We start from the raw sequence: 18584 nt of genomic DNA on the forward strand, positions 1-18584 counted from the left end.
GACTGCCGTGGGTAGCCAAGGCACTGTTTCTTGGGATGCAAGGAGCTGCAACAACTTAGGCACGGGAGGTGGGGCTCCTTGGAGTGGCCAATGTACTGCTTTCTCAGGAGAAAGAGTTCTGCTTTGACTACAGCTCAAGGAGGAGGAAGGAACAGGTGGAGCAGCTCCACATCTGCTTGGTCTCACTGGAAAAAGTGTAACAGCTGCTCACAGCTTGACATGGGGATGTCAGCCACTGGCCTAGGGTGGTTCGGTGGTAGCTTAGTCTCAGGGGTGAGAAGAAGCCATGGCTATTTGTCTTTGGAGAAAGACACACTTCTGTAGTAGTTCCAGTTCCAAGGTGGCACAGCACAGGAACTACAGCCCACAGGGGCAGGGACAGTGTTAGCTCCTTCTCTGGAGACAGCACAGGTATATAGACCCCAGGAAGCTCCTTCAGCTGGACTTAGTGCCAGTGAGGACAGAGGGGGAACAAGGTCTGTAGTTGTCCAAGGTGTCGATGGGTGTTCCTGGGATCCTCTTCGTCTCTAACTGATGAAGATAAGTCAAGTCCTGGTGAAATACTATGAAGTGTTTGTCTGTAACCTTTGTGTTATGTTTGGTCCTCTTCACTGTCAAACTCTCCCATTTCCCTCAGTTTCTTTAACTCTTCCTCATTTTCTAAGGCTGTCTCTCAATTCAATCAAAGATCTGAGATCATCATTTACATTTTAAAACTCCTTTATATTAGCATGTTAATTCTACTAGGTTTAATCTGTTTTTATCTTTCAACAAATGATTTGTTAATATTACATTACAACAAGTGACAAAATATTAGTATCTAATTCTAGACATTGAGAATTAGATTCTAGAATGAATCGTTGGAATAGAAGAAAAATAAAGATTTGTTTTCTCATAATTTTAAAACTGTCATCTTAGTCTAGGCACAGCTAGTGCAACATTTTCTTCAACCCCACAGGCTCCATTCCCTTTCCTATTTGTAATATACTTGAGTCACGCATAGGAGAAAGACACTGTCAACATCAGTAGTTAGCAACATTTTCAAAATGCATTTTATTGTCTTAAAGTTATGCCGTTATTTCAGCAATCTCATACAGTCTTATTTACTTCTGTACATAAGATATGAACTCTCAACATTCATGTAGGTGAATATTTCCCATGTTTTTTGAGGATTCCCAAAAGACTTCAGGAATTTCCCAAAATAATTTCAAATGTTTAATTTTTTCTTTTTTTTTTTCTTTTTTGCAATAGTAACTACTAATGTTTATTAAGTAACTACAATTTGTCAAATGCTGTGCTAAGTATTGTAAATTTCTTTCAGTTAGTCCTCATAATGTTACTATCTCCATTTTCTTTTCTTTTCTTTTTTCTTTCTTTTTTAAAATTATACTTTAAGTTCTAGGGTACATGTGCACAACGTGCAGGTTTGTTACATATGTATACATGTGCCATGTTGGTGTGCTGCACCCATTAACTTGTCATTTACATTAGGTATATCTCCTAATGCTATCCCTGCCCCCTCCCTGCACCCCACAACAGGCCCCAGTGTGTGATGTTTCCCTTCCTGTGTCCAAGTGTTCTCATTGTTCAGTTCCCACCTATGAGTGAGAACATGCGGTGTTTGGTTTTCTGTTCTTGCGATAGTTTGCTGAGAATGATGGTTTCCAGCCGCATCCATGTCCCTACAAAGGACACAAACTCATCCTTTTTTATGGCTGCATAGTATTCCATGGTGTATATGTGCCACATTTTCTTAATCTAGTCTGTCACTGATGGACATTTGGGTTATTTCCAAGTCTTTGCTATTGCGAATAGTGCCACAATAAACATACGTGTGCACGTGTCTTTATGGGCAGCATGATTTATAATCCTTTGGGTACATACCAATAATGGGATTCACAATAAAAGAAAGGAGCAGTGTCAATCCATGAGAGTCAGACCCAGACCAGCAGTTTAAGACCCTCTTCATAGCTCAGTTTCTGGTGCATGAAGAGATTCAATTAGCCTTCTTGCTCTCAGTTCTTAGAAAGAAGAATTTGAGAGGAATAAGAGCAATAACTACCTGTATTATTTCGCAGCCTAAGAACAGAGAAAATAGATGTTAAAAAAACAGAAGCCAATTCCTTTCATCCTAGGATGTCTGAAAAGGAGAGATTCTATGGAGCATGGATGCAGAAAAGAAGGAGTTATGCCTATGAGAAAAAATAAACTCTGGACACAATCACTCAAGCCCAGAGAAACAACCGCTAAGAGCAATTAGCATCAATTTCATTGTCACCGGGAGAGCACATACCAGAGAACCTGGGACAAAGCCTGGGATAGAGCGTTTAGCATTCTTAAGCTTACTCGTGCTGTGGTTCAACAGTCTTTGAGATGGAGAGAACCGGAGACCACCACCATCATGTGTAAAAGGGATACTATAGCAACAACAAGGCTGCAAAAATCAGCTAGAGTTTAGGTTGTACACCATTTGAAATCCAGCCTATACTTGCTTTCTTGTGAAGGACTTGAGATGTGCTGAGATACCTTAAACATGTGAAGGTGACTCTTTTGAAAGGCAGAACTCTTCATGAACTCTTTCTACTCATTAGTTTTCCTATCACTTCACCATTAAAACTAGAAAAGAAGCTGCAGACTATCTCAGGTAGCTTCTTATTTGGACACAATACCAATACTATAGACACAATTGAATGAATGACTAAATCTTCCTGATTCTTCCATTGCACAGGGTCAATATGTGCCTTTGACTAAATAGCTGTGTTCTTGTTCAAAAAAAGCATGTAAACACAGCACTTGATTTTGTTAGTCTCTATCCCAGAAAATTGGTGGATCACTCCTTGGCTTTTGTATAATTCAATGACTGGCTTTGCCACATCCTTGTACTATCTTAGCCTTGCAGAAACTGCTTTTGGTTTATCATCCTCATGCTGGACTAATGGTTCACCAATGATGTCATCAATTCCATATACAAGAGGTGGATTGAATTCCGGGTTATATACCCTTCCGCTAGGAGAGGATCTTTAAGCGTTTCAAATGGAATGTTCAACCTGATCACTAGGTTCACTTCACAGATTTTGTCCAGGACATCAGCTTGTCCTAATGTCCTAGGAAAGCCATCTAGGAGGCAGTGCTGCCACATCTATTCTCCAACTCCAACATCATTAGGCATGCGATCACAGGTCTGGAACCAAAAGACCGTTGTCTATGTTCTGCTTGGCCATGTCACCAACTCCAGTATTGACCTTGATGTTCTCCTGCAAACAATGGCTACTAGAGAAATGTCGGAGGCCGGAGTTCTGAGCAATCCTCTCGCACAAGGTGCCCTTGCCCTAGGCAAGCAGCAAGAGGATGACTGTACAGAAGTCTGGAAGCCATTGCCTTTGCTAGGAGGGGGTGGCCAAATGTATAGCCCAGATAGCAGTCCCAGAGGGAGCCCCAGAGAGTTTTGTTTCTTGGCTTCTACTCTGGCACCTTCTGCTCACACTGCGACTTGTCAGCCACCTGCCGTTTGGCTGGAGGCAGAACTCCAGGAGGCTACCAACAGACCCTGCAGGGTGACCTTTTGTTTTCAATTCTTAAAGACATTTCAGAAAATTAGGGGAGGCATGTAGGTAATTTTGTAAGAGGAGGCATGCCTTTTTCTTAGGCATAAAATCACAGTGTAGGAGCACCTGACACTCCAAGGATTCAAACCAAATCCTCTTTCTCCTTACAATAATGTAAGCAACAAGGCAAAATTAAATAGGCACAGATTAATTTACTCTTGAAGAAGAAGAGTAAAGGAGTGTCTTGCTTGATCTAGGCATATATATATATATGTATATATTTCTATTGCTGAATGCCTTTAAAGCCTTAGTTATCTCCAACCCTCCTATTCTCAGAACTAGTAGTATGTAGGAGAAGGCAAGAATAGAGGACAAATGTCCCAAAATCCCAAAGAGAGTGTGACAAAAGAGACTGACAAGATAGAAGTGCAGAAATGAATCCAGGGGAACCTAAACTAAGAAGAAGGTGGGAAAAATGTCCTAAGCTTGTGAATATTAGCTGCTGGATTGCAGGCTGTTTGGTATTTAAAATGGGTGTTTGTGATGAAGATGATGATAAATATGGGGTATTAGAAAAACATTATTAATATTTATTTTAGATATTGGAAATTACTAAAATTAAATGAACAAAATTATAAAGAAGGTTGAGTATATAAAGGAATTCTATTTACATTTAGGGTTAGTCTATTTACCCTAACCTTAGCGCTAACTGTTATTGTGAGTTGCTGATAAAATCAGAAAATCATTTATGTGAGCTGCTTACAAAATTATTTATGTGAGCTGCTTACAGTTTTAGGAATAATGGTATAGGGCTCTGCAGCATAATCATGCTTGTATGTATCAAGTTAACCTGTTTTTTTGTGTGTGATTTCAATAGGAAATCCTATTTGTGTGTGCTCTGTGTAATTCATTATTCATGTAACATGGCCCTTTACTCACCAAATGAAGAAGCATAGCAGAAATTCCTCAGAACTTACTTAAACACAGAAATAATATATCTATAATGCTGGGCATTGTTCTGAACATTATATAAGTATTAGCTGATTTAGTCCTTTTACAACAATCTTCTGTTGTACTATTAAGCCCATTTTATATCTAAGAAAATGAGGCATAAAGAGGTTAAATAACATAGACAAAGCAAACAATGAGTTAATGGTGGTGAAAAGAGTATTTGAACCCAGGCAGCTTGTCTCTGTTATCTATGCACTGCTATAAGTTTGAAGTGTCTCTGGGTTGAACCAAGTATCTGATTCCTTTGTCCTCAATGGGGTAGACTCAGCAATTAGAAGTAGAAAATGGGTTGCTCTAGAACTGAACATCAGCTGAACATCTGGGTGGCTGAACAGAAAGAAAGGGGACAGAAGTAATGTAATAAAAGTCAATAGATTTCAAACAAAGTATTCTAGAATCAATTTTTGTACATTTCTCTTTGGTAGAAAGAGTTAATTACTGCTGGGAAATTTTGGGTGTTATTTAATATTTACAAAGCCATTTCTAAGAGAAAAGGCTTGAAATCCCATTAGGTAAGTCTATCCAAGTTATTCTTCAGCTGCCTTTAGTCCAAAAACACTTTATCACAAAATAAAACAGTAATAACCATGCATACTAATGACCCTGAGTCAACAAGAACCTCCCCCCACACACATATAAACACACACACACATGAATATGTATATATTTATACAAGTTAATACATCAAAGATGTATGTGATCTACTTTAAAATATTTCCATTAATATCAAGTCAAAGAAATTGATGTTTGGATGCATCTTTGGGTAAACATCATGAATGTGAAATTCCTGATTCTTTCTATGTGACCCTCTGAACTGAATGTTTATAAAGTATAATATAAAATATTTTAGTCTAATAAATTCACCTGCACCAATCTATTCAACTTCAAAAACTGTTGTTTACCATTCTTTTATCATCTGTACCTCTATCCCCTCTCTACCCCTCCTTGATTATTATTATTTATAGTTTTTCTTATATACATTGTATGTATACATTGAATTATATATACACACACACATTGATAGAAATGTACAAATCTCAGTGGCACAGTTTTGACTAATGCATATACACATGAAATCCACATTTTTTTTTTATTTTTTTATTTTTTTGAGACAGGGTCTTGCTCTGTCATCCAGGCTGGAGTGCAGTGGCGTGATTTCAGCTCTCTGCAGCCTCTGCCTCCCGGTTCAAGCTATTCTTGTGCCTCAGCCTCCCAAGTAGCTGTGACTACAGGTGTGCACCACCACACCCAGCTAAGTTTTGCTTTTTTAATAGAGATGGGTTTTTACCATGTTGCCCAGGCCATTTTCGAACTCCTGACCTCAAATGTTCCACCTGCCTAGGCCTCCCAAAGGGCTGGGATTAAAGACCTGAGCCACCATGCCCAGCCCCACATACTTACTGTAATATAGAACATTTCACCAGAAAGTTCCTTTATGTTATTTCCTAGTCAACCCTCCATCTCTTGTGGTAGTCAGCCTCTAAGATAGCCTGCAATGTTTACCAACTGTTGATATCATGCCACTGTGTAATGTCTTTCCACATTAAATAATGTTGACCAGGGTAACAATAGGATACTGTGAAAATGGGAGATGGAGTTTCTTTTTTGTGATTGGTTTATAAAGACATTGCAGATTTCCGAGTTTGTTTGTTTGTTTGTTTGTTTCTCCGTTGCCCAGGCTGGGGTGCAGTGATATGATCTTGGCTCACTGCAACCTCTGACTCCTGGGTTCAAGCTATTCTCCTGCCTCCACCTTCCAACTAGCTGGGATTACAGGCATGTGCAACCACACCAGGCTAATTTCTGTATTTGTGGTAGAGACAGGGTTTCACCGTGTTGATCGAGCTGGTCTTGAACTCCTTACCTTAGATGATCTGCCTGCCTCAGCATCCCAAAGTGCTGGGATTACAGGCACAAGACACTGTGCCTGGCCACCATTGCAAATTTCTTTAGGGGAAGCCAGCTGCCAAATTGTGAGGGCACTCAAGTAGCTCTATGGAAAGACCCACGTGGCAAGAAACAGGCCTGCTGTCAACAGCAGGGAACCAAGACCTTTTGCCAACAGCCATCTTGGAAGTGAATAAACCAGCCCAAATCAAGTCAAATCTTGAAATCAGTGCAGCCCTGGCCAATGTACTGACCTCAGTCTTCTGAGAGATCCTGAACCAGCACCACTGGGCTATATCAGTTTGAAATTTCTGACCCACAGAAATTATTTGATAAAACTTCTTGTTATTTCAAGCTGTTAAATTTGGGGTGTTGTTTATGTAGCAACAGATACTACTACACCCCTGCTATCCCTGTTCTGATTTTTTCGTTAAGATTAAATTTGTCTACTTTCAAACATCATACAAATAGAATCATACTGTGTTTTATTAAAAATAAAATTATGTAATTTAATTCTATTCTTAATAGTTTGAGCTTTTCCCTGAAAATCTGCTAATGAAATGTTTTGCTCACTGAATTACAAAAGAGCAGCAGCCAATGCAAAAGCACCTCTCAATTGCCTAGCAATTTCTTACTTGAGTGTGCATGTATCTACACTCAAATGTGTATGTGTTTAATTATTTAGACTTTTAAACATATTTTCTTTTTCTTTAAGAGAAAAAATTTCTTTAAATCTGTAGGAGTGACCCTTTTGAGATGTCTCACATAACCTGGTTTCCAAGAGGACCTAACTCAGGGCCTTGAACCTAGTAGGTGTTCAATAAATACACAGTAAGTAAATACACAGTAAGTAAATATGTAACTAAATCAATCAGTTACTGCCATCAATTCTGATTGCCTGAGTGGTAGAGGTTCCGACTGTGTGATCCTTCCTACTCGTGTTACATTTTGTCACTCACACTTCCTAAACTTTCACAACACCTGTATATTACAAATCATACAGGTAGGTGTCTGAAAGGGCCAACCTGAGCCTTCTGTAGCAATGAAAAGCAGCTGGGACCGTGTCTTGCATCATTGTGGACTTAAAGCACATACCCTACTTAACACCTGTAGGCTTTGGCTGGTAATTCTGTCCTCAGGAATGTCAAGACTAAGTCACAAAGATGTAAAGAAGACAATGCCTCTTTTCTGAACATAATCTCTCTTTTACTAACCTCTCTGAATAATACTGTTATTCATTTTGGAAAGAATATGCGATGTGTAATTCCACATATAGGAAAATGTAGAGGCATTTTATCTACAGCCAGTATACTGTGTGAAAACTATTCTGTAATGAAAATTTTGAAGGAAGACTCTAGTCTGTTGCTTAGATGGTATGGAATTATAGAATCTGGCATTAGCAATGATGACTTCTTGGTAGTCCTTGGGCCATCTTTTCTCACACATTTGGGAGACTAGCTCAAATAGGAATGTTTGTATTCGGTTACAGATGAATCATGAATTCAAAACATTGGGAAGATGGGCTTCCACAATAATTCTTAGAAAGCCAAGTTCACCTTGTGCTGATTTTAAAAAATCTTTTTAAATAAAAACATGGTAAGAGTATGTGTGTGTGTGTGTGTGTGTGTGTGTGTGTGTGTGTGTGTGTGTGTGGAGAGAGAGAGAGAGAGAGAGAATGTTTTGCTATGTTGCCCAGGCTAATCTTGAACTCTAGGCCTCAAGTGATCCTTTCACTTCAGCCTCTCAAAGTGCTTGGATTAAAGGTATGAGCCACCACACCCAGCCCTATACCTTTTCAAAAATATGTTTATCTTTCTTTAATTAAAAAAAATTTAGGCTTATAATTCCAGCAATTTGGAGGCCGAGGCTAGAGGATTGCTTGAGGTCAGGAGTTCGAGTGCAGCCTGGGTGACATGGCAAAACCCCATCTCAACCACAAATACAAAAATTAGCCAGGAGTGGTGGTGCATGCCTGTAATCCGAGCTACAGGGGAGGCTGAGACATGAGAATTGCTTGAACCCAGGAGGCGGAGGTTGCAGTGAGCCAAGATTGTTCCACAGCATTCCAGCCTGGGCAGCAAAGTGAGACTCTTTCTCAGAAAAAAAAATTGTACAGCTAAAAGTGGTGCATACTCATTGAAGCCGTTGCTAGGAGAGTGGAATGCCGAAAGCAGATAACCAAGACGTAAATTATTACGGCTCCAAATATGATGGGACATGCCAAAAAGAAAAAAGAGCCAACTTGAAGGGGCTCCCATTGACTAAATCTGGGACAATTGGAACAAAAAAATTAATGATGATAGATATAATCCATGAATAAAATAAGAATCTATGGACCCATGCTGATATAAACAAATCATTGAACAAATACATAAATGAAGGATTACAAAAAGCCATTTAATAAAGTAGAATTCTTAGTAACATGCACAGGTTGCTGGAAATAGAAAAATCATTATTTTGCAAACACCACAGTAATACTTGTTTTAAGATCAAGATTCATCAATGGATGATAAAATTGGTTCCTGAAAGTATTTACATAGTGTCAAAGTATCTTCCTGCAAGACAATTATTAGTTACAAGGAGAAAAACAGTAACTTTACAGTAGAAAAACCTGGCAGATACCACTTGAACCAAATGATCAGTTAGTCTCAAAGCTGAAGAAACGCATTGATACCGTGTGTCTTCTAACAAGCCCCAATGAAGAGGACACAAGATCATTTTTGTGGTATTCTTGCTAAAAAAATGCATAACCTGAATTTAATCATAAGCCAACATCAACAAGCCCAAGCTGAGATATGACTAGTCTACAAAACAACAGGCCTGTGCTCCTCCTAAATATCAAGGTCTGGAAAGCCAAAGGAAGACACAGAAATTGTCTGGATCAGTGCTTTAGAACTTTAGCATATATCATAAACACCTGGGAGAGCTTGTTAAAACTCAGATTGCTGGCTGGGTGTGATGGCTCACACCTGTAATCCTAGCACTTTGAGAGGCTGAGGTGGGAGGACTGCTTGAGTCCAGGAGTTCTAGACCAGGGTAACACAATAGTGAGACTCTTGTCTCTAACAAAAAATATATATATTTTTTTAATTAGCCAGGTGTGTGGATGTGAGCCTATAGTCCTAGCTACTCAGGAAGCTGAATGTGGAGGATCCTTGAGCCCAAGAGTTTGAGACTGCAATGAGCTAAGATCCCACTACTGCATTCCAGACTGGACAACAGCCCTAAACCCTGTCTCAAAAGACAAAACAAACAAAACAAAGCACAGATTGCTGACCCCCCAATCCCCACTCAGAGTTTCTAATTAGTAGGTCTGAGATGGGGTCTGAAAATCTGCATATCTAACAAGTTCCTAGGTGACAACACATACTGGTGGGCTGGGGATCCCACTCTTTGAAAACCAATGTTCTAGAATGGGCAAGCTATGGCCCATCAGCTACGTTCAGCCTGTCTATTGTTTTTCTAAATAGAATTGTACTGGAACATAGCCAAGCCCGTTTCTGTATACTCTATGGCTTTTGGCCAAGTTGAATAGTTCTCACAGAGACTGTCTGGCTTAAAGAACACACAAAAATATTTACTATCTGGCCTTTTATAGAACAAGTTTGCCGAACTGTGTTCTATAATCTAGATTAACTAGGCAACATGACAATGTATGTGTGATCCTGTCTTGAATTAGAACCTACATAAGAAAAAAGGATATTTAATGAGACAATTGTGAAAATTTGAATAAGATCTGTAGACTAAATAATGAATTTATCAATATTACTTTTCTGGTTTTGGTTATCATACTATGATTATATAAGAAATTAACATTTCGGCCTGGCGCGGTGGCTCAGGCCTGTAATATCCCAGCACTTTGGGACGCCGAGACCTGCGGATCATGAGGTCAGGAAATCGTGACCATCCTGGCTAACACGGTGAAAGCCCGTCTCTACCAAAAATACAAAGAATTAGCTGGGCATGGTGGCGGGCGCCTGTAGTCCCAGCTACTCGGGAGGCTGAGGCATGAGAATGGCGTGAACCCGGGAGGCGGAGCTTGCGGTGAGCCGAGTTCGCGCCGCTGCACTCCTTCCTGGGCGACAGAGCGAGACTATGTCTCAAAAAAAAAAAAAAGGAATTAACCTTTCTAGAACCTGGAAGAAGAGTATATGGGAATTGTTTGTACAATTTTCTGTAATTTTGTGTAAGTATAAAATTATTTTGAAATAAACGTTTAGAAAAGACCTAAAACAAACAAACAAAAAAAACAATTTTTGTCCCTTATAAGATTATATTACATAGGTAATTGGGCTGAAACTGTGTTAACAAAGTGTACTTGAACTATGGATGATTAGTTACCTCAATCTGAATTGCTCCCTGAATGGTGAGGAAAATTACACTAATCCCCCAATTACAGAACAAGCTTCAATCTATGGCTCAGTAATTGACGTTGACTTTTACCCAGAAGTAGAAGACATTCTTTCTGCATTTCAAAAAAAAGAAGCAGTTCACACCCAACTGGCCTCTCAACTACAGCTCTTGGTCAGGAGATATTGTTTGTCAGGAGCTATATATATATGCACATACATACATATGTATACATATATGTATACATATACACACACACATATATACATATATATGCAGGAGGATAGAAAAGAAGTGGGTAGAATTCACATCTATTCTAAAATTAGCTCACAGAAACATGCAGGATATATAGCTTTCTCTCTGTATATCTGCAGAATTGTACCTGGCTGACTCACAGTAAACATTTTTCTATTATCAATTGCTCTCATTGATACTATTATTGTGCTTGATTTTGTTGTAATGAAACTCCCAGATTGTCAGCTAGTGTCCTTGTAAGGACCAAAGAGGTACTGTCTGGGACACATATCAAGGTGTGCCTACTTCAGGCAACTGAGCAACATGGAGATTCTGGAGTGGGGAAGAATTTCAGCTTCAAGTACACCTTGTTACCCACAGACTTCTCTGTAATCCATTCTTGTGTTCCTTTCCCACTTCCCCTAGCAGACAGATGGCAAAGAGGAATTCATTCTAATTTTCTTTTTTCCTCTAGCCCAGACCTTTTAAACTTGGTGCAGATTCTGGGAACCAAACACATCTGTGATTTGTCCAGATTAAGTAAATAGCTTCAACAATTTCTAATCTCACATAATTTAAAAATAACAATTTTCTTTTAAAAGGAGCAGGGCAATGTGCAATTTTTCCCCTTTTACATGACTTTTTGCTTTTAGTTTGCACTAGCAATTTCTCCACTGAGGTCTCAGGCCTGGTACTTAAGCCTGCCCTAGGCGCTGAGCTCAAGGAAAAGCTCTTTTGAGTAATAATGGAGCTCCCACTGCTCCTGCACATGCTCCCTCCTCAGGAAACTCAGAGTGCTCTTTCCTCCTGATTAGGCATGGTGGGTGACCTGATGCTGAGTTTCTGCTCTCTTGAAATTTTATGACCAATGATAGAAAAGAAATGGGTAGAAGTCACATCTACTCTAAAATTAGCTCACAGAAATAAGTTGAGGAAAGCTGATGAAGTCTCTAGAAGCATATTCCACCCACTGCAACCTTCTTTCTCTTAGATGGATTCCTACTAATCCCCCTTTTGCACATTTTCTTTAGTCCTTACAATATTAATACTAATGTCAGGTAGGCATCAGTTTTCTAGGTAAGGAAATGAAAGCTTAGGGATAAATAATTTGCCTTGGAATATTCAGCTTGTAATTCTCAGCTTGTTCTTATCTAGCTTATTTTTGCTTCATTTATTTATCAAAGATTACAGGTAATGTAACAGGAGCACTCTTATGCTTACTGAACAAGGCCTACAAGGAAAGCCTTTCCAATCATCCACTGCTATTTTCAAATTCCCTTTTCCACACAGATCAAAACTCATAACAATACGCACACACACACACACACACACACCCCTCTTATACAATAAATGATGCCAATACCAGCTCCTTCACACCCCAAAGATTTAGGGAAAGTCTAACTTTGAGCCTCAGCAGCCCCTTCTTCCAAATTCACACTTTCTCCCATGACAGTGTCACTCATCTAAGGTTTTCTTTGGAAGAAAAAGCATCCTGCCATGTGGCTAAGGGCAGGGGCTGTGTTTTGGTAGACAGGAGCAGAGATGACCTTTTATCCCAGGAGTGGGTGCTTTTGTTTGAAGGGAGAGTTGGCTGGCTGACTGCTCCATGTCCCCTTTGACCTGATGATGGAACTTGTAAGCCTTGGAAGCTGTCAAGGAAGCCAAACAGTTGCAGCATCTTTGTTGGGTCAAGGGTATATCCACATTTCACAAAGGAGTACTGTATTGCATTTCAAAATAATTTTCTCAACAAACTTATTTTTTTGCCTATTAATTTTAATTTTTAAAAGTAAATGTAGGGATTGAGAATGTTGTGGTATGCTAATGGCAATGTGGTTATTTTAGAAAATGTAAGTTTTTAAAGAGATGTGTACTGAAATGTGTATGGATGAAATGTTATATAGCTTTAGCATACTCTAGCAACAATAACAACCAAAAAACCAGACAAAGCAAGTAGGAAAAGATCTTGATAATCACTGAACCTGGGTGATGGATAAATGGGGGTTAGTTTTACTGTTGGTTCTACTTTTGTCTATATTTTTGACATTTTTCATAATATAATTTAAAAGAAAATGTGAAAGTGTGAGCCTGTAAGAAGATGTGTAGAGAAGGCAATAGTGTCATTTCCAAGGCTCTCCAGCTTCTACTTTTATGAATATGTTTATTTTATTCTTTATAATAGAAATGTGAACTTACTCTCTGAGTCTCAGTTTTATTCATCATTTGTTTTACAGTCACCTATATTTTTAGAAAGTGTAAATAGGTCATGAAATCCAACAAACAATGAGAAGGAGTGTCATTTCTAAAAGATTGGAACTCTATTTAGGTCTCTGTCCTGTTGCTTAGAGAAGAAGTTAAAGTATGTTGTTTAAGCATTAAATAAAAAGCAGATTTTTATGTAAAAAATAACAACTAAAAACAGGTATAAGAAACACTTTGGTGTTTGGTATATATTATTATAGATGATATAATAATAAATAATGACATATGATACATAAGAGTATACAACATTAACAAAAATTACATTAACAGAATATTATAAATATTGATGATAATCCTGTAGGTTATTACAATTTTCAATATAAAACCATATAATAAATATTGATATCCCACCATCATGTTGATAGCTCTGTGTACAATTAAGGAAGCAGCAGTAGGCCTTGTGATCTCCAGCCTTCTTTCAGGCGATGTATTAAGTCAGATTAGGCTGGGTTATGCTGTGGTAACAAATTTCGCTTGCTTACTCAAGCTCTAGGTCTTTCATGTTACAAGAGCTTATGAAACAGACACCAAAACAAATATATTTCAGGTTGCCACAGCAGAGGAGGCGAGAACTGTAGGGTCATTTGTCCCGAAGTAGGGTGTATTCCTTTTACGTATTTGCCCATGGCTATTCAGTGAGCAGTAAATGTCTCTGCCACAGGTGGGTATATGACAAATGTAGCCCCACCCTAGATCTGAATCTGCTATCACTTCTGGCTAGGAAGATTCAAAAAGTCTTGGGAGATAAGTTTTTTTTTTTTTTTTTCCCGAGACGGAGTCTTGATCTGTCACCCAGGCTGGAGTGCAGTGGCATGATCTTGGCTCAGTGCAACTTCCACCTCCCAGGTTCAAGTGATTCTATCTCAGCCTTCTGAGTAGCTGGGATTACAGGTGCCCGCCACCATGCCCGGCTAATTTTTGTATTTTTAAGAGAGATGGGGTTTCACCATGTTGGCCAGGCTGGTCTCAAACTCCAACCTCAAGTGATCTGCCCTTCTTGGCCTCGCAAAGTGCTGGGATTACAGGCGTGAGCCACCGTGCCTGGTCTGGGAAAGAAGAATTGTTTTTGTGGGATCTAGATTGAACAGTCTCTAGAGAAGCAGTGCTGGGAGTGATGAGTTACCCTGCAGATAAAGGAAGAGCACAGAAATAATAAAGGACTAAATGTTTTAGAGATCAGTTTTGCTATAAAGCACAGGCCCTTTAGGAAACTCTGGGAAGAAAGACTGAAAATCTTTGTTAGTCAGTTTGTAGAGAGTCACACATACCATGCTAAGGGGGAATCAGAAGGGATAGTCTAACCATGCCATGCTATGGATAAGTGTTCCCCCAAACCTAGCAAAGTAAAGAGACTTGCCCACAGCCATATAGCTAATTAGTAAAACAACCAAGATTAACGTCCATTTTCTGATTCTAAATTCAGATTGATGCAGCTACCCCATGATTTGGGAAGATTAATCTGGAAGTGGTACACAGCATGGATACCATGGTGGGGAGGCCAGAAAAGAGGGGGGGAGCAATTTAGAGGATATCCTTTTTTCTAAATGAAGGAGAAAGGACTCCGAATTAGATGTTATTAAGAGAAACAGGCAGAGAATTATGTGATTGGTGTTAGAGTGTCCTTTCTCATTCCTTCATAATTCCATATACAAGGAATTCAGTTAAATTTATACTCCTACCTCTGATGAGGTTGGGAGGAAAAAATGAACATGTGTAGCTTCACATCACATTTTCTCTCCTTATTATCCTCCTCTGCTGTGCAGTGAGGAGGGACTGTGGTCAAACTTAGTTTTGACTGGGTGGATGAGTTTGATTCTGTGTCAGGGAGGAGAGTGTTAATTAGCATGCTCATGTGGCCATAAAACAAGCCACATTTTTAAACTCACCATTATCGGTAAGAAAGCTATTACCTAGTTGCCAAATGTGTCTTTCATGCGTCTTAATTCTCAATTGGCTCTGAACTCAAGAGAAGAAAGAGTGGTTATTTATTATCCCCTTCAAATAGCAATAAAAGGAATAGAGGCTGTAAAAAGAGAATCATAGAATTTTAAAATGAAAAAAACAAAACAAAACCTCAGAAATCATCCAGGTCAACACCTTCTATTTAAACAAAGAGGAACTGAGTTCCAGAAAGTTTGACATACCTGCATTTAAGTGTTGAGTCTACTTCGGAGATCTTTCTCTTACTTGATTTTGGACGAGATGGTAGTGGGAAAAGAACAAACTGTAAATAGAAATAAGAAACTAGCAGCATGGGCAGCAGGAAAACGGAAATGTCAGCCCAGAGCTATTAAATTGTTTAAGATATTTAGTTTTCTTCAGGAAATTTTTCCGTTTTGGTAACCAAATGTCTCACTAATTCATTTATGCTTTCCACCTTTAATGGCATGTATTGAAGGTCCTTCCCCTCCTTCATGTCATGTAAACATGTACTGAGAAAATACAAGTAAATATAGAGAATGCAAGTAAATATATATGGCATGCATAGAAAATATAGATAAATATTTATGGCTTAATTTTTTAATAAAGATTTTAATCTAACTGGAATTTTGGTATATGTTTTGAATTAGGTGTTTAAATATTCATGTCAAAATATTGTTTACTGGAAAACCCATCCTTTTCTCACGATTTAAAATACCAGCTGTATCATATACTACTCGTATATGCCAGGGACTATTTCTGAACTGCCCTTTTTGTCCATCAATTTGTCTAGCTGCATCTTTGCCAACCCCACTGTATTGTAGGCATTATTGGACTTCACATGAAAATCATCATAGCCAGCATGGGAAAAGGTCAGGCACTGGATCACAACTTACCTGGGTTTGAATCACTTATAGAGGTATGTCCATAACTTACAGAGGTATGTCCATAACTAAGTGAATGGACCCTTTTTGAGCCTCAGTTTATTCATCTGAAGAGTAATAATTATTCCTAACTGACAGAATTGCTCTGAAGACCAGAAAAAATACGTATAAAGAGCTTGCTAGTCTTTCCTGCACAAAGAGGAGAGCTACCATTATCAGTGGCTTCTGAATGAAGGGGGAAAGAGATGAAGTTTGTGAGGGACAGAGAGAAGAGGAAGCCCAAGAACAGTGCTTTGAAGGATACTTTATTTAGAAGAGTAGAAGGAGGAAGAGGAATCTGAAAGAAATTTATGATGATGGAACGTTAGGAGAAAGAGGGGGAAAAGAAGTGGCAGGCTAAAGAAGGGAAAAAAAATGTTCAGTCAATAGTGTCAAATATCTTGCATCAGTCCAGAGAGATGAGTGGTGAAAAGACGCTAGTGTTTAGAGTTTCACCTTTTACTTCCTTTAAGATGACATTTTCAGGGTTACGCCTGGGCTGAAGCCAGGAAAGTGTCATCATGGTTAACTCCATTTGCTTGTTCTTCTTGGTCTGTTTATTTTAACTGACCTTATGTCATCTATCTGTTATGACTCTTTGTGAGAAACCAAAGTCAATTCAACATCAGCAATCACCAACCTGAGGGTCTTCAGGACCACTGCTACAGCTCATCCCCCAGCCCAATAAAGCAAAGCCTAGGTTTCCTAAGATGACATTTATAACCTTCATGCCTAAGGACTGTCTCAACTTCATTCCCTGTTATTGTTTGTTATGTATCTTTTGCCCCATTACAAAGGAACCTGTTCTTACATACTGCTCTGCCTTTGCTCAAGCTACTGTTTACCTATGTGGAATGTTAGCTCCCTATATTCAAGGCCCTGGTTCAAGGCTACTCTTTTCACATGGCCCTCCTTTTCTTGGCTAAAAGAAATATTCAGTGTTTCATTTTCAGTCTTTTGAGACCAGCCTGGCCAATGTGGTGAAACCTCATCTCTACTAAAAATACAATTAAAAAAAATACACACAAAAAAAATTATCCAGGTATCGTGGCGTATGCCTGTAGTCCCAGCTGCTGGGGAGGCTGAGGCATGGAACCCAGGAGGTGGAGGTTGCAGTGAGCCGAGATCAGGCTACTGCGCTCTAGCCTGGGCGACAGAGCAAGACTCCGTCTCAAAAAAAAAAAAAGAGAAAAAAATGTAATGGGAATTCCCAGGCCCTATCCCTCCAGTGGTCTAGAGTAGAGTCTAGGACTTTGTATTTTGACCTGCATTCCAGCTGATGATGAGGCAGTAGTAAGGGACCGCACTGAGAAACATTTTTGTAGTTAATTTTTTTTTTTTTTTTTTTTAAGAAATGGGTCTCATTCTGTTGCCCAGGCTCACTGGAATGCACTGGCGTGATCATAGTTCATTGCGACCTTGAACTCCTGGGCTCAAGATATTCTCCCACTGCAGCCTTCTGAGTAGTTAAAACTAGATGCACGTGCCACTACACCCATCTAAGTTAATTTATTTTTATTTTGTAGAGCTGGAGTTTGCTATATTGCACAGACTGGTCTTGAACTCCTGCCTTCAAGTGATCTTCTTGCCTCGGGCTCCCAAAGTGCTGGGATTACAAACCTGAGTAACCAGGCCTGACCCGTTTTTGTATTCTTTGAGGGAGTTATTTCTTTCTACTTTGTATTACACACTACATGTTTTGCAGAATGGTCTCTGGAACAACTTGCCTATATCTGTCCTAGCTTACACATGTTTCCGATGAATTGACATTTCTGTGCACCAAGGGTTTTAAAGTTGGAAAGGGGATCTATGTTGGTTGGTGAGCCACACCCAAAGAGGGAAGCAGCATTAATTATCCATCTTCCTCTCCTCCAGCTATGGCTCCAGGGCAGGACCTTAACTTGTGCGAGAATGCCTCTTGCTCAGCATGACAGATATTGGTGACCACTTGAGCCACATAGATGGTCATGTAACCATCTGAACAGGAAGGAAAATCCTGCTGTAGTGTCAGTGGAATTGTGTAAGTGTAATTGTGCCAGTGGAATTGAGTTTGGGTGAGCCAGTCCAGAAACTATTCTACCTAATTTTTTTACCTTAGAGACAAAGACTTTTGAGGGCAGGGTTTGTGTCTAGTTTGTATTAGTCTTCACATGGTATTCAACACATTTTTGTTGAATGAAAAAGAAAGTAAATATACACTACTTTGATCTGGGAAAACAAGCACATGAACACTCTGAAGCCAATTCCAAGATGGGTTTGGAGGGAGTTACTTTGATTAAATGACTTATCCCCACATGTACTCTGTTCTTTCTTTGTAAATGGAAACTTGTGATGCCTGTCTACTATATATTTTACTTTTTAAAGAAACCATAAGGTATTTTAAACCTCTTGGCTATGTGTGTATTTCATAAACATTTTGCATTATTAATAAGCTTTTACTTACAATTTGCAG

General features: G+C 39.1%; 1 pseudogene; it reads right to left on the reverse strand.

Annotated features, from left to right (window-relative positions):
* Window positions 1-2567: 2567 nt before the first annotated feature.
* Window positions 2568-16862, reverse strand: LOC105517669 (annotated as a pseudogene).
* Between the last annotated feature and the right edge of the window lie 1722 nt (window positions 16863-18584).

The sequence above is a fragment of the Colobus angolensis genome, unplaced genomic scaffold (assembly GCF_000951035.1).
Source record: "Colobus angolensis palliatus isolate OR3802 unplaced genomic scaffold, Cang.pa_1.0 Scaffold304, whole genome shotgun sequence".
Classification (NCBI taxonomy): Eukaryota; Metazoa; Chordata; class Mammalia; order Primates; family Cercopithecidae; genus Colobus; species Colobus angolensis.